This window comes from Neltuma alba, unplaced genomic scaffold, assembly GCF_004799145.2.
Source record: "Neltuma alba isolate B1F8T4 unplaced genomic scaffold, ASM479914v2 tig00010359_pilon, whole genome shotgun sequence".
Classification (NCBI taxonomy): domain Eukaryota; kingdom Viridiplantae; phylum Streptophyta; class Magnoliopsida; order Fabales; family Fabaceae; genus Neltuma; species Neltuma alba.
The window spans coordinates 590,996-607,840 of NW_021635267.1; positions in this window are offsets into that span (position 1 = coordinate 590,996).

The following is a 16,845-nucleotide window of genomic DNA, read 5'->3' on the forward strand; positions in this document are numbered from 1 at the left end:
GACCCTGACAGTCCTGCACCGTATGTGCCTGCTCCGTCCATACCCATACTGCTCTGTGGCTCCTCCTCCTCAGTTGGTAAGGCAAAGTTCAATCGATCCGCGATCAAGGCATCAATACGGCAGCGGTAGCGACGATCTCGGTCATACACTGCATCACGGTCCTTTTGCCGCTTAATCTCATGGAGGAGTGTGATGTGTAACTGGTGAACATCCTCAAACAGCTCGTCAATGTCATCCGTAAGTGTGTCTAAGGTGACTGGCTGGGAAGGCTTAGGAGCATCTTGGCCTTCCTCGGCTGGCTCAGCAGCTGCCTGGCCTGCGCTAACATCGTAAACAGGATGGATGGGAGGGTGGGGTGCAATGGTAGGCTGTTTGAGGCGCTCATACCGGAAGAGGGGTGCAGGTTCAAAATAGCTGTCATTATCAAATTCAGGTACCCCGCTCGCGCGGAAAAGGTCAGAGATAAGGTGGGGGAAAATGATGCTATTGGTGAGTTTTTTGGTGTTGACAGAATTGTGGAGGGCTGATTGGATAGCTTCAGCTACATTGAAAGTTTTTCTGGTCATGAGGAGATAAACGTAAAGGGCTTGGCATTTAGGAAGGTTCTGGAGATGGGAAGTGGGCAAGATGTTGTTGCAGACTAGGTGCAGCCACGGCCTCGCCTCAGGCCAGAAATCAGAGCGTTTCAAGTAAAGCTCAGCAGTTCGGGACGATGCCAAGTGGCACCATCCCGGCACAGGGTCTGTAGGATTTCATTAAAAGGATAATTATCTCTATAATGCGAATAGTGGGAATGACGAACCTTAGGAAGGCGGTAGTGGTGGGATATGTTATATGTGGTGAAGGAGTAATTCACACGGTGGTCACGGAACAAGATGGATAACATGCCATTAAGGCGGGCGTAGGTGTAGAAGTGGCAGACGAAGGCATCATTGCCCATTTCTCGTGGGCGAACCAATCCGGTCAATTGGGATTCCCAGAGTCTTTAGACAAACGGGTTGTCTGGTGGGTCAAGAGGAAAGGGTCTCTCCTTAAGGAGGGGGCACTGGTCTACTAACTTATAGAGGTCGTCATAAGACAAGGCTTCCTCTTAGTCAGAGTTAGACACAGGCAAGGGTTCAGGGCATTTGGTGCGAGGCATTTTCCTGTAACAACACATAACAGAAACACTAAACACAGAACAAACAACCACAACCTAAACAACCCAGAAAAAACCAAAATTACAACCTAGACAGTAGCAAAAGGTTATATAATGATTCATAGGTTTTTAGAGGACCAAAAGTTTTCAAAATTAAGTAAAGAGATTAAAGAAAAACACAATGTACTATGAATCATTAGATAACCTACAGGCTATGTAACTATAATCCAACAACAAAATAACCCAACCCAACAACACAATACCAGAACAAACAAGCTAAAAACAACTAATCAAAAATAAACTAAAGGAAAGAACAAAGAAAAGAAGAAAAACATACCGAGAGAGGGAGAGAACAGGGGCGCACGGCTGAAGGAAAGAGAGAGAGAGAACTGAAAATTGAAAGAGAAAAAGGAGAAGAGAAGAAAGGGAGAAGGCGTGCGAGAGGGATAAGGTGTAACACCTCATGTTTAAATCAATTAACTTTCCCTGCGGAAGCATTTGGAATCACTTTTGAAGGCTACAATTGATGAAAAATCAAGTTTGAAAATTTTCATTTACGGGTTACTATTCATTGTCACCTTAAAATGTGACAAACTTCGAAAATTCATAACTACTTGTAGAAAAATTGAAATTGAGTGATTCCAAGTTCTAAGGAAAGCTCTTTGGATAAAATTTTGAGAAAAATAGTTTCTGAACTGATTGCCTTGAAATTCGAGTTCAATTTTCTTTGACAAAGTTACTGTTCATTTGGTCATTTTCGGATTCTACTGTATTTTTGCCTAACTTTGGAAAGGCATAACTTTCTGCACGGTTATCGGAATCGGGCAAACTACCCCTCATTTTAAATAGAAACATCAGATCTCTTTGCTTACCAAATCTTATGACCTAACTCACTCGTTTGATAGGTCAAACTGGAGTTACAAACTCACTGCTCCAGGACTTACGGTTTATCCCTTAACATCTCTTTAATTCTTTTTATTTCTTTGGCATACATAACATGGCCTTACTCTTTCCCGTTCATGCTCATACACTTTCATTCATGCCATAAATATTATAATTAAATACATGGCATCATTGGCATCCATAACATAGTTCACAAAATAGTAGAATTATACATTTATCAACACTCTCATCCATTAACAAGAATAATTCTGCGCTTACTTCTCCTTGCTTCTCATGTCATTATTGCCCATCATTGATTGACCTAAATGGTTGGTTAGGGAGGGGTGAGATTCGGGAGAATCTCAGTAGCAAACACTACCCATAAGCATGCAAGACATAATGCACATGCATGACATGTTATAATATTAACACATGAATGCCATGAAAAGTAAGCTAAAGCATTTCATGCTTCCATAACATATTGCCAAGGCAAAACATAACATAAACTTGTAAACATAACTTTGCAAACATTTCATCATAGCTTAGTCACATCATGGCAACACAATCACATCATGCAAGCATACATATCAAGCACACAGTATAGGTAAGTTCACTACCTTGTAACATGGCTTTCCCCTTGCTTTTCCTTTGACTCCCTTGACTTTCCAACCATGTGGGCATTCAGTCAACATCACCAAACTTCCTCTTGGATGTCCCAAAGGTCCTAAACATAACCATAATGATCACACAATCTATTAGGACCATTAGATTGCATAAAGTTCAAGACTAGCTTTCTTGAACCTCAACCCTTTCTCTTAGCCTTAGGGTTTTCTTTCTAACTTTTATAATATAAATCTTATCGTTTCCCATCCTTAGGATCCATTTCTTGTCAATTAGGACCACTTTACATGGCCTTAGGTTCAAGAATACCAAATCTAAAAATTTTGCTTCGCGGGTACTGTTCACGCAGAATTTCCAGAATTTTTACTCAACTTTAAAAATTCATAATTAATTCTAGAAAAATCCAAATTGAATGGTTCCAAGTCTCACTGAAAGCTCCATAAGTTAAATTTACATGAAAATTAGTTTCAGGAACCAATTCTATGTCGAACAGCACCGGAATTGTACGGAAATCGAAATTCTTCCAAAAGTTCAACACTGTTTCCAGATTTCAAACCCTAACTTTGAAAAATCACCATAAATCGTACACATATCCAAGTGAAGTGTTCTACCCATGGATTTAAAGCTCACATAGTGTTCTTTAAGCATGAAAAATTTTAGAATCAGATATGCACAGTAACTAATCCGAAATAGGCATAAAATCAGGTGCTATAACCATCACATACCTTGTTTTAGAGTTTGATCTGGCTTGGAACCACTTGGCCTTTCTTTCTCCCTCTTCTTTCTCTCTCTAGAAACTATTTTGCAAGAGCTTCCCCATGGATTCCTTATGCTTGGATGAAATGGTAGGGAGAGGGGGGGTATTTATAGAAAAACAGACTGAATTGGACCGTTGATCTTAAAAATACGTGGCTCGATCTGGACCGTCCATTTTCTCTTTTGATCTTACGGTGACAAGTGTCCTATGACATCATGCTTGCCTCATCATGATGACATCATGCTTACATCATCAAGCCACATGTCTTTAATCCAACCGCACATGTGTCTTGATCCGACCGTACATGTGTCTCCCATCTAGCCGTACACATAATATTTTCTTTTTCTCATCTAACCGTACACTTGTCACTTTCATGTCCTTTCATCATTTACGGCATTAAAATAGGGAGAAAATAAATGAAAAATTCCTGCAAAAATATTTTCTTAATTATTTCTCCACCTATCAAGCCAATCTTGCACCATAACAGATATTTTTCGGGTCCTACTTACCTTGTACCATCGGGACAAGTTCTTCTTAAAATTCTGGCCAATAAAAGGTACATATATGGCACCATCTCAGAGGAGCATAGATGAAAATAATTAGCTCCATTGACAGGCTACTTAACCTTACTGAGTCATGCAGTAGAGATTTCACTATAACGGGTAGACAAAAGACTGTCTAAAATATTCTCGTACTGCGTTCTGATTTTTATGTTGTCCATAAATATCTTCTGGTGACTCAGCATGATGACTCGTAAGTGTCATGATTACGCTTGATGACTCAGCACGCTGACTCAGGATCGTCATGAAAGCTCTTAGATATTTTCTTTGGTTTTGTCTCCTATTTAGGGGACAAAATTATTTAATATTTGACTGGAGCATTTTATTCAATCCAGAGCTCCAAAAATTCATCTAAAAATATCATAAAATTCCTCATATTCTAGAGAAAATATGTGAATTTTCTCAGGTCATAACTCAGCCTGTAGCCCCACTTAAAAATCATTCTTTGAAATGCCCTTTTTCGGCACAACTGGCTTTTAAGTATTCTTAAAGCCATTTTGCTGGTCTTCTGGGGATGAAACTAATTTTATAATTTTCTACAATCTCTTAGATCATACATCCCTATTTTATCATAATTTTCTGAGGTTTCCTTATGACTCAAACAATTAAATCTACCTCTATATCTCAAATTGAGCCATAAACTTATAAATTCCTTTTAAGTTACCTCAGGGGTATTTTCGTCATCTCTCTTCACAAAAGAGCCTTAGAATATTATTTTCCATTTTCTGGGATTTTCTTAGAATTTTCTAAGTACTTTTCATTTTTACCCCTGATGACCGTAACTTTCTGAATTTACGGTTTTACCCCTACTTAGGCTCAACCTCATAAAACCATCTCTTTGAGGCTTCTAACTTAACCTTTGGTCTATATCTAGCCTCTTTTCTCTTTCTGGGCCTTTGAGACTTTACTGGAGCCTCTAACTTTGATTACCCTTTAGCCCCTTAAAACATTCACTTTGCAATTTAGTCCCTGAAACTGCTTTAACTTCCTTTCTCATCTTTAGGACCTCTACTAAAAAGGGGTTTGGTAGTCTATCTCATTTAGGCTATTTCTGATACTTCTAAGCCCAAAAATTGGGATGTTACATAAGGAGAGGGAGGGGCTTATGGGTATGGAGATGGAAGGGAGAGGGAACGCCGATTGCGGTTATGAAAGGGAGGAGTCGAAGAAATTGAGCAGGAGAAGAATGAGAGGGGCCGACGGTTTTAGGTAGAGATGAATAGGGTTAAAGAGTTTTAATGGGATGGGAGAGGGGAAAGACCAAAAAGGGCTCAGGAGAGAAGGGTGGGTGACTCAAGAATGGGGGCAAAATGGGAAAATCACGCAAAATCAGGGAAAAAAGAAACCGTCTAGCGCAGTAACGGCGGGTTCACCGCGGCGAACCATGCCTGAGACGAAAAACAAAAGGGGAGAAGGACATTTCGCTGCGACGAAGTGTAAGTTTGCCGTGGCGAAACTATCCCGAGAGGAACACACAGAAATTGGCGACTTTCGCCGCGGCGAAACATCACCGAGAGCAACACAAGAGAAAATGAACCACTTCGTCACGGCAAAGGCTAGAGTTTGCCACGGCAAAGTGTCACAGAGGGCACAGAACAGTACAGAAAACACTTAAACATAAGAGAAACACAACACCAAACAACAAATAAAGCTGGATGCTTCAAAAACTTTAAAGTGCATCAAAAGAGATCAGAAGGTGTTCAACAAGTCCCTGATTAAGCAGTATACCACAGACAAACTTTCTCAATCAATTTGAATCATATAATTCATTTCAAGCACCAAATCATCAAGCATAAAACAAGATAGGATAGAGATCAAAACTTCCAGGGGTCTTATTGAATTAAAACAATAACTACACTACTTTCCTACTGAAAAGGGTTTCTCCCCTACACTCATTCAACATACAATGCACCAAACATAGCAAGATCAATAATTAAGCAACAGCATGTAAATGAGTGAAGGAAAGAAACGACCAGGGAGCTAAGGAGGCTTTTAGTTCTCATGGTAGAGCTTCAATTGATGGCCATTAACTTTATGCTTTGCTCCAGTTTCCTCATTAAGAAGCTCCACCATTCCAAAGTTATGCACCTTTGTGACTGTGTACGGCCCATCCCAACGGGTATTGAACTTTCCTTGCTTAAATGTGAATCTGGCCTTAAACATCAGTACCTTATCTCCCACCTTGAAATTCTTCCATAGGAGACCCTTATCATGGACAAATTTTGTCTTCTCCTTGTAAATTCGAGAGCTCTCATAAGCCTCCAATCTCAACTCTTCTAATTCTTGCAGTTGCAACTTCCTCTCCATCCCAGAAGATTCCAAGTCCATGTTACATTGTTTGACTGGCCAATATGCTTTATACTCCAATTCTACTGGGAGGTGGCATGCTTTGCCAAAGACTAAGCGATATGGAGACATTCCAATTGGTGACTTATAGGCAGTTCTATAGGACCACAGTCCTTCCTCTAATTTTAGGCTCCAATCTTTCTTGGACGGTTTGACTATCTTCTCCAGTATCTGTTTCACCTCTCGATTGGACACTTCAGCTTGGCCATTGGTTTGGGGGTGATATGCAGTGGAGACTTTGTGGGTGACACCAAATTTAGAAAACAAGTTATCTACTATCTTATTACAAAAATGTGTACCTCTATCACTCACCACAGCCCTTGGAATCCTAAACCTACAGAAAATATTGGACTTAAGAAACTTAGAAACCGCCTGGGCATAATCTTTTCTAGTAGGTACAGCCTCTATCCATTTGGAGACGTAATCAACAGCTAGAAGAATGTATATAAAACCAAAGGACAGAGGAAAGGGACCCATGAAGTCAATTCCCCAAACATCAAAAATTTCACAAAACAGTAAAGGTTGTTGAGGCATTTCGTGTCTTTTACCTAACCCTCCAAAACGTTGACATTTGTCACAGGACCGACAAAAATCATAAGAATCTTTAAAAAGGGTTGGCCAATAAAAACTAGAATCTAAAATCTTCCTAGATGTTCTCCTTGCACTGAAATGACCACCACAAACCATGGAATGGCAAGTTGCAATGATAGACTCAAACTCTTCACTAGGCACACACTTTCTTATAACCTGGTCACTACATATCCGCCATAGATGAGGGGCATCCCAAATGTAGTGTCTCGATTCGCTTCAAAATTTTTGTGCCTGGAATTTAGACATAAAAGGAGGGGTGAGTCCAGTTATAAGATAATTAATAATATGCGCATACCAAGGCTCTTTAACAGCTAAGGCACATAATACTGAATCAGGAAAGGAATCACAGGTGAGTTCAGAAGAGTCTACTCCCCGTGTGTCACATCCAGAAATATGGTATTTGGGAAATAGGAATATTCATAAATAATTAAGGGTAAAAAATGACAAGGAGTAATAGAAGAATTTTGGGTGGAAAATAATTATTATAATTTTCCAAGCCAATTATGAAAAGTTTGACTAATTAAGGAAAATTGGTCAAGAGTAAATAGGGGAAAAATAATTTCAAGTCTCAGAAAATTAAGGAAAAATAAGGACAAGGTTCCTTGAGAATTATATGGAATTATAAAATTGGTTTTATGACCAATTTGCCCTTAGAGAAATTACAAAGGAATTTAAGGGCAATTTAAGCTAATTTAAGGTCCTTATTTGGAAAATTCCAAATAAATATATTTAAGAAGGATAAAATCCCAAGAAAATTCCTATGAAATCCTAAGGAATTATAAGAGATTATGAAATTAAAAGAAGACCCTCAAGTATCCAGGATTTTTTCCAATTCTTTGGAAAAGTGGAAAAATCACTAAAGAGAAGGAAAATAGTTTTCCTTTTTATTTAATTATTGGGAAATTAAATTTGAGACAAAGAGGGCAATTTGGGAAGATAAAAATAAGGAGAATAATTTATGGATCTGAAAGAAAATAATTACAGAGGCCAAAGCACTGTAATTATAGAAAAGAAGTTAAACCCGGAGTAAAAGTGCACCGATAAAGTGTAGATCGGAGCCTTGCACTTTACTTGGCCCATAAGCTACCACTTGTCAAGCCTTTAATGGATGATAATTAGAGCTTTCCAAGTGTCAAGCTACCAATGGAGAGGATCTTGACTTTGGAATTTAATTACAATGTGAATTAAGTTAATTAAAGAGAAAATGTAAGACTAAGTAGGCTTATGACACTTGGCTCTTCATTAATTGTGGTAGATGGGATATTTTGATAACATTGATGAGCTTATCTCTCCCCTAAATCAGATGGGAATTTCGTGCAAGGCATGAAGAGAGGGAAAAAGAGAGAGTTTTGAGGGAAAACCAAGAGAAAGGCATCAACTTTGGTCATACCATCAAGGTTCAAGGTGAGTTCTTGGCTCTAGATGTGTTCTTGCCTTGTTTTCTTTCTCTTTTATGGTTGAAAATATGTCTTCTCTCCCTCTTTTGATGCTGGCCGAACTGGTTGTTTAAGGGGAAAGGGAGTTTTGCTCATCACACTTGTTAAAATACTACAACACAAGCTAGATCCTAGTGTTTGCAAGTGATTATAGCTGGTTTTGAAGCATTTTTCATGGTTACTTCCTTGAGTGTCATTTTTGGCCAAGACAAGATCTGAACCCTAGGATGTGTTTTTCAAAGTTTTGAGGCTTCCATTGTGTTCAAAATGAAAAATGGTGTAGGGTAAACCTAAAGAACAAGTGTTGGAAGCCATAGAAGCAAAGTTGCAATTTTTTAGTTTTAAACCCTAAGGGTTCGGTCAAGCTGAAACTCGAAGAGGAAAATTTATTTTGTTAAATCTAAGTAGATATTTGGAATCTACATGAAAAACCATGTAGGAAAGGGTCAAGAGGGAATTTTTAGGGTTTATGGAAAACAACTCTAAAAATTCAAGAAACAAAGATAGAGGCTTTAAGGGGTTTAGGAGCTTCTTGAGTTATGTGATTGATTTTTATGTGGAATGTTTAATAATACTTGCTGCCCTTTTTGGGGATTGCCATGTTAGGGTTTGGCATTTGTGGAAGCAAGAAAGAAGAACAAGAAAAATCAAAGAGCATTGGATTAAGGTAGTAAGATTTAATTAGCCTTAATGTTGAATGTTGCATTGATTGCTATGCAATTTCATGTGCTATTATGTGGTTGAACTAAATGATGATGATGATGATGATGATTGTGTAGCTATACTCCTTGCTTTATGTGCCTTGGCTATTGCATGTTAGAGTGCTACATGTATGAGGTAAAGTAGTTCCCTATTAATAGCAAAAGGTTGGAATGCTTGTAATTGATGCATGTTAATGTTTTGGTTGATTGATCTTGCTACTGGGATTTTCAAAAATCTCATCCCCCCAATTATAATGTAACATTTTAGGGCCTGTAACTCTCAAGAACAAGCTGCAGAATGGAGGCTAATTATGGTGTCATACCATAAAATTTTCGTGGACATTTGGTTATGTATAATTATTAATGGTTGGTGCTGTAACCCTTAAGCAGGATGTTAGTTTAGAGCCACGGTTTATTTAGTTACTGAATGAATTTCAGCACGAAATTAGGTATTCTTATAGTTGACGTCCTGAGCTTCAGATTGATAGGCAGCACGTTAAAAATGGCCAAGTATATGATTTTTTATGATTTTTCAAAGTTAAGGTTCAGAATCTGGAAAAAGAGCTTTTGGCAAATGGATAATGTTACCTTTCACAAAAGCCTGACACTTTTTCATAAGGAATTAGATAACGATATTATTTTTCCTTGAAAGAGGACTTAAAGATATTTAAATATAATTTTGAACCACCTCATTTCGATTTTTATGGAATAAGTTATGAATTTTTGAAATTGGGCAAGAAAACTGGATTTTTACCCAATGAACAGTAAAAATCCAAAAATCAACGTTTTTCATGAATTTTTAAGCCCAAGACCATCCAATGTGGTCTAAAAAGGTTTTTATTAAACCCTAAGTGGATCCGATAATAAGGTGTGACATTTTTTGTATCAGAGCAGAGGTTCTGGCATAGGTAGAACGCTCTGCTTAGTTAATATGTCAATTAAAAGGAAAGTTGACATATTGTTGCTGGAATTGTGATGGAAACCACAATGGATTGGGACGCAAGACCCGAGAAGTCGGTCAATGACTGGGATGTTAACATGACCGATCCCACTAAAGAGAATCCAATAGGATGGACTATGGGAACTGCTAGCCTAGAGTACTTAACAAAGGAGTCCAACCATTATCGAGAGCATAGGGCTAACCTTTTAGGGGTTACTGTTGAAGATTTAATAAATCTTTCTAGACCCAGTAACCCAGTGGATCCCACAATTGACATGTATTAGGAATCAGTGGATCCCAGTTTTGATATTCAGTCTCACAGACAGCTTGCTACCCCAAGGGTATACCCAAGTGATATCCCCGAACCTAGTACCAAGCCAGGGATACCCTTGACACCCAGAGTACCTATCCCTGTTCCAACTGAGCCTAAGATCCACTGAGAGAGAAGTTGGAATTCTTGGGTCGACATATCAGGAAGGATAATGATGAGCAAGACCCGAACATCTACCTAGAATACCTTCAGGGAGTAAAGGTGTTATATCAGACTCATGGACTGGGTAACCCTTATCTAGACACCAAGGACTGGACGTCTACAATGACAGACATGCTTCTATATCTACCCTTCTGGGTATATCAATTCTGTCGCCTGAATCAGATGGAGAATTTAGGTGTTGAGGATTACATCCAGCACCTTAAAAACTTTGTTAAGATTCATTATTTCTAGATAGTCAGATCCTCGTAGAACTGAGGTAGGACTTGTATTGTTACAGCTAACCGTAGTAGGTTAGTCTGGCATGTTTAATGGCTATGTATGTTAAACTATATTGCTATGACTAGTGACTGATGCTTGAATGCTGTATGATGAATGCTTATGTTGTTAAATGAAATCCAAGCATGATGTTTATTTCTTGTTCCTCAGTTATGCTATTCATTTAGTTAGCATAGTAGTTAGGACTGATGAAGCGCTTTACCGGAAAGACCCTCAGGACACGACGTAAAGGTTCCTCCCAATCCGCTACGATTAATTTTGGATCGTTTAGAATAGCAATAAAAGGCTATTGGAGGGTGAGGGCGGCACAAGCTAGCCAGGAACAAGAAAACGATGCCGTAATAGTAGCAGCGGCAGCAGTAGCAGTGACAGTGGCTAACCTCGACAGGAGGCAGCCAGAGGAAGAAAGCTCAGCAGTGCAAGCAACAGAGCATTGACCAGATCAGCAATATCAGCAATAGACCCTGACAGCATCCAGCAGTGGATGACTCGCTTTTGCAAGCACAATCCGCCATCCTTCGATAGAGTGATTGACATCTAAACAGCAGAGGACTGGAAAAGATTTTCAAAGTTCTGGATTGTCCGACTAAGCAGAAAGCCCAGATGGCTAATTACCAACTAGAAAAGGATGCTGATCATTAGTAGAAGAATACCAAGATTCTTCTGGATGCTCGGAACACGAGAGCGACATGGGAAGTGTTCCTGGAGCAATTCCACGAGAAATGTTTTTCAAAGACAGCCAAGAACGGACAAGAAGCAGAATCCCTAACCCTGAAGCAGAAGGATAACAAGTCATTTGATGAGTACTTAGCTAAGTTAGATACCCTTCTCGCTACTTCAATTACCTGCGTTACCGAGATGATGAAAGGTAAATGACCAAAAGATGGTCAGAGGACTAAAGTAGTCCTTAAGGAAGATGATTGTTCTCAGGTAATTCGAGCACTTCGACAAGGCAGTTGAGGCCTGCCGAATTACAGAGAATAGTTTGAACGATCATTTGATTATTGAACCTACTCCCAAGTTAGAGAAGGGAGATCAAGGTGGCACCTCTTCTAAGGCAAATAGGAAAAGAAGAAGGCTATAGGACAAGTAAAAGAGTAAGGAGGAAGGCAAACCCTCAAATGGCAAGGAATGCCAACCTGTAGTGAGAGTCAGAGTAATAGACCATGTATGGCCAGACAGAATGTCTGCTACAGTTATAGTAAGCCTAGATACTTCCCGAGATAATGTCCATAGAGTATAGAGAAGCTAAGGTTATGCACCCAAGGACGAGTATTTGCCATCGCAGGGAAAGAAGTCCGGAAGCCTCCGGAAACGATCCAAAGGAACGATCATTATTAAGAACTTCCCAGTGATTGCAATGTTTAATTAGGGTGCTAATCATTTTCTTCTCTCATATGATTGTTTTAAAGGACTCAGCTTGATTATGAATATGTTGCTGTATGACATGCATGTGTCCATACCAGCACAACAGAGGACAATTACGTCGCTAACGTGTGCTTAAACTCTATAGTTGGTTATGAGCGGCCTTAGACTTGATATGTAGGCCTTCTATGAAGTTGATGTGGTGATGGGATTGAATTGGTTGTCGTCTCATAACGGCAAGGACAAAACCCTGATCCTACCCCCAAGAGAAATGGAGTGAATTCAGAAGTTAAGTAAAACTTCATAATAGGTGCCTAGACAGGAAATAGTATGATGAATAAAGTTACGCAAAGATTAGCAGAGGTTAAGAGAAAAGTGTGTTTCGTCATAATAACCAAGAGAATTAGTGGCGATGAACAAATATAGAGTGCTTACCAGAGGAAGTGGTAACTTCTATCACTGCAAACAAGGATTCTGGTCACGACGAACAAACACAATAACTCTCAGAGGTTGAGGTGATATCTCAACGAGACGAAATGACTCTTTAAAGTCACAAAGAGTGAGATAAGTAGAAGTCAAGAAGAGAAAGGTAGCCACTAATTAGAATTATCTGATTTCCCCTTAAGAGGAAGGGTAATGATGAGAAGTTGAATGAGACAGTTAGGGGTTGAGTCTTTACACCATTAAGAAGGTGTAAATAGCAACCTAAGCTAGATAAACTGTTATAGCCTCGTTAGGGCTATGGCACCAGGATAGAGTAGCTATCTCAAATCCTGAAATAGATAAATAGGAACTTTGAGATAGTGAGGTCCAGATGGAGAGCCCTAGTGAAATATCTTAAGGATTAAGAAAAAGAGGATGAGACAGCTAGCTATGTAGGAAACTAGCTTAGAGGTTAGCATGCTCCCCTTAATGTTAAAAAGATACTCAGTCGCTTGGAGTTTAGGTTGAGAGGCACCCTTTTTCAAGGGATAAGGTCTTGGCTAGGGATCTTCCTAGAGAGAATGGGAGTTGGTCCTCCAAGTTAGAATTTACATTGCTCAAGATAGAGCAAGGTACCCTATCCGAGCAGGAAAGGGAAGCAGCCGAGGCAAGGCAAGCAGAGTTGACCTTACCCAATGGAAGTATGACTAGCCAGGAACGAAGCTAGGCTTGGATGTGTCTGAGCTTAGCAGAGTACTAGAGCAAGTAGAAAGAGGAAGAATGTCAAAGACCTCTCCCTGTGACTTCTGAAAGCAACTGTGAGCAGAAAGAGAAGCTTCCCTTTAAGGGATAAGATGTCTTGTTGGCACGCTACAGACATAGCAACCAGTAAGAGCTTGAACTCCTTGCATTTGAAATGCCAGGCATTATGCATGTTAGAGTACGCTCCTACTGAAAGGTAAAGAAGAGGAAAGAGAAGTTGCATAAGTTCTCCCTCTGTACCGTTCTAAAGTAGTAAGAGACGGTAAGAGCAGCTGGAAAAGTAAGAGAACTCCTAAGACAGATTGGCTTAGGCACCTAAAGAGATAAAAAGGTGGCCTAGGGAATTGGCACGAAGTCTAAGAGAATGGTATTGGTTTTTGGAACAATCTTGGGGAATTATCAAGGTGATCAACTGAGAGGAGGTGACTATACTTAGTCCTATGGTCAAAAGTCTCCCAGAGATCTTAAGAATATGGTACCACTTTGGGAAGAAAAGGACCAGGGATAAGTTAAGGTTATGGAAACCTCCTACGGTTGAAAACCGATACCGATAGAGTACCCATGACTTCCTTCCAGAAAACCTTATCATTAATTAGACTAAATTCAGTTTCCTTCCGATTAGCAGAGGAAAGCCAAAGTTAGAGGAGTTAGAGGAGTAGAGACATAAGACCTGAAAAAGAGACATTCAGGCTAGCTCTAGATACAGAAAGAACCTATGTGATACAGAGACAGACTAGGTATTGACAGATAAATCCTTAAGATGAGGCAAAAGACAAGAATGTAAGCTAAAAAGACCCGACTAAAGATAGATCAGGAAAGGGGTCTAAGACAGTAAAGTACCAAGGTTAAGCTTATCAGAATCAGTGCCTCAGTTCCCAGTTAGCACTGTTTAGTTAAGTGTTTCAGGCAAAAGTAGCCCAAGGAAGGGTGACCCTGAAAAGAGTATGAGAAAGTGCAAAAGCTAGAAATGTTAGTCATTTTGGCAAGAATACACTAAGATTAGCAGATAATAGAAGATGAAAGTTAAGGAAGCTGTTAAGGTTTAGAATCTGGAAAAAGAGCTTTTGGCAAATGGATAATGTTACCTTTCACAAAAACCTGACACTTTTTCATAAGGAATTGGATAACGATATTATATTTCCTTGAAAGAGGACTTAAAAAGATTTAAATAGAATTTTGAACCAGCTCATTTCGATTTTTATAGAATAAGTTATGAATTTTTGAAGTTGGGCCAGAAAACTGGATTTTTACCCGATGAACAGTAAAAATCCGAAAATCAGTGTTTTTCATGAATTTTTAAGCCCAAGACCATCCAATGTGGTCTAAAATGGTTTTTATTAAACCCTAAGTGGATCTGATAATAAGGTGTGACACCGTGTATCATCTGGTAGCCTACTTAAGTGATCGGCTACATGGTTCTCTGCCCCTGCTCGATCCTTTATTTCAATGTCAAATTCCTGGAGAAGTAATTGTTGGAAATTGTGCCCTAGGGGCCAATCATTATGTTTTGAACATTGTTAATTTATGAGTTTATTAATTACGTTATCATATTATTTGCATGTTTACTGTGATAACTATCCTTGGATAACTCATGGTTTATCCTAAATGTCCCTGGTCGGTCATCTATGTGGGAGCAAAGATGAAATAAGACCAGTATGACTTTAAAGATATATGGAGATATAAATTAAAGTCATAGGCGCATGTAAGAGTACAAGGTGTTGGACCGACCCGCTATGAGAGAGCTGCATGGGTTAAGTCATAAGCTTCTCTCATATACAAACCATGTCACTGTGCCCTTTGACCTGAGATCATCATGGATTCATACATGAGAAACGCTTAGCTTTGACCTAGTCAAAAGTCACTTTTGACCAAGTGATCATAAAGACTATGTTCAGGCTTAGTGGTTTTTCATGCGTAGGAATGTGAATGGTCAAGATGGAATTTGTCCCTCACATTCGTAGAGAGACATTACTGGGCCCCTCGATGAGTGAGTCTGAGAAATGTATGGCCATACTATAATGGAAAGGTAGTTCCATTTCTATACTCAGACTACTCAGGGATCGAGAAAGTAACGGTCATGGATAGGAGGATGACGTTCTCCATGCCTCATCCATGACCAAAATGTCGTGAGACAAAAGGGACGTGATATGGTTGTATGAAAGGTTGCATCGTTCAATGATCCTCATATGATTTGGGTAGTCGTGATGTCTTGCTAGAGACCGCTTACGACTTGTGGGTCATTATAGTTAATGGCCCACTGCCAACTTCATATGGGCCTACAGGGTCGCACACAAAATAGCCCGACACGAGTTATGATGTCCAGATTCATTGAATCTAAGATATGTCCAGATTCAATGAATAAATAGGGTGGACGTGTATATATATATATATATAAATTCGTATATATATATATAAGAGATATTAATTTATAAGGATAAATTAAATATATAAATTCCGTCATCTCTTTATTAAATAAATAAGTGAATTAAATCTGTGAGACGGATTTAGTTTAAACCATATTTATTTAATTGTTCTCTTATCTGATTAGGCAATATTTGATATTGTATTAATTTCGAATTAATTTAGAGTTAATTTCGAAATTAAATATTATTAATTAAACCTATATAGCATCCTATATATTGGTATGAGGAGCTAGGGTTTAAGCAAGAGAGAACCAACACCTAAGAGACGGCCAAAGAGAGGAGAGAGGACGGATTCCTAAAACCCTAGACGGACATAGGCGCTAGCACGCCGTTCGAGGTTGAGGGCTACTCGTGTGGATACCGGTAGAGGAAGCCGACCGGAGTTGTCGACTTCGAACGACAAGGAGGCGAGCAGAAGCATCCTGAACGGCCGAATCATCAAGTCACCAGGGAATCGAACGCCTAAAGGTAATGCTTCTTACTACCTGACTTAAACGCGATCGGTAGATCCGGGAAAAGGGATTGAAAGTTTTAAATTTTATGTCGTTTTCCGCTGCGCGTCGTCTTTCAATTCCCTTCAGTGGTATCAGAGCCGTGCCGTTCTGTGTTTAAGTTAGGTTCAGTTGTTTGATACATGTGATGTATGCTGAATTTATTAGTCGATCATGTGCGTTGTGCCTGAGTAGCTGTTTCTGTAATTCGAATTGAACGTGCATAGTTGTATGATCTGTAATTCGAATTGAACGTTCCTATTGTACAATCCTTGTGCGAAAATAACCGTTGAGAACGTAGAAGATAATTGTCGTAGGAGATTATGTATGACATATAGGGAATCCGAATTGAATCTGAATTCGTTCGTTACATGTATGTGCGATTGTGCCGAATTGAAATTGAATTGAACGTGAGGCGGTCATGTATGTGATACATGTGAGTGCGATTAATTGATATTGATCAATTAACATTGAAAGGGATCTAAGAAAACCGAATTGGAAGAAAACCGAATTCGAATTAGCGGGACCGCCGTGGCTATCTAATCCTAGCGCGACTTAATCGTAACCAATACTGCCTTTCTTGATGTATGAATGTTTTAGTTTTGTAACTTGATTGCCCTTCACATAGTATGAATATTGA